This window comes from Sinocyclocheilus rhinocerous, unplaced genomic scaffold (assembly GCF_001515625.1).
Source record: "Sinocyclocheilus rhinocerous isolate Xijiao unplaced genomic scaffold, SAMN03320098_v1.1 scaffold16489, whole genome shotgun sequence".
Taxonomy (NCBI): Eukaryota; Metazoa; Chordata; class Actinopteri; order Cypriniformes; family Cyprinidae; genus Sinocyclocheilus; species Sinocyclocheilus rhinocerous.
In genome coordinates, this window is record NW_015632212.1 from 1 (window position 1) to 1,093 (window position 1,093).

Consider the following 1,093-nt stretch of genomic DNA (forward strand, 5'->3'; position numbering starts at 1 on the left):
TATCCCAGAGTTGATTAATATCATAGATTATCACAATTTGTCTCCATTTGCATGAACCAACGCACATCAAACAACATGAGACGCAGTTGATTTTAACAACTCATGGTTTTTCCTTTATGCGACAAAATATCCTTTATCTCTTCTTTACACCATGCATATTTCAATATGTTCTCATCATCGGTTAGTTATCAATCATATTTCTTACCATAAACCATTAATTTGAACACATATGACTGATTACAGAGAAATGGCGGAGGAACAAAACACTCACCGGAGTTCCTCGAAATAAAAGTACAAAAAGATATTTCTTCCCCCGGATTCCACTGGAAAAGAACTTAAAACTATTTCCTCACACTCTATTATTCTCTTTTTATATATATAGATATATATTTGCACTCTGAATCAACAGTCGTCTAACTCCCCAGCAAACAGGGGACGTCCTTCGGACGTTCCGAACGTCCGTTTAGGTCCGCAGTACGTTCGCGGGCGGACGTTCGCAGGACGTCCGGATTTGGTCCGCTGTGTAACGTTCGCTGGCGGACGTTTTGAGGACGTCCACTTACGTCCGCATTTGGTCCTCTTTTTGACGTTCGCTGGCGGTCGTTTTGAAGACGTCCGGTTTTGGTCCGCTTTGTAACGTTCGCTGACGGACGTTCTGAGGACATTCATCGGAGCCAGTTTGCGAACGTCCCTGTTTCGACCCTCATCTGCCATTTCCATTACAACACTTGAAAAATCCAGTCGCCCATGCGTGGGCTTTTATCATCAGACCTGACCAGTGTTGGGGAGTAACTAGTTACATGTAACTACATTACGTAATTTAATTACAAAATAAATGTAACTGTAATCTGTTACAGTTACTGAGAAAAAAATGTGTAATTAAATTACAGTTACTTATGAAAATGTTAATGATTACAAAGGGAGTTACATCTGAATATTTTCACACATATACATATTTAAAATATGAGACACCAATGTTTCAGGAGTTGAGGACACAGAATAGGACACATGCTTATTCGATAACTGTTTTATTTCCTATTTTGGTTTATGTATATTATTTTATTTTATTTTATTTTTTAAGATTAACTGTTTT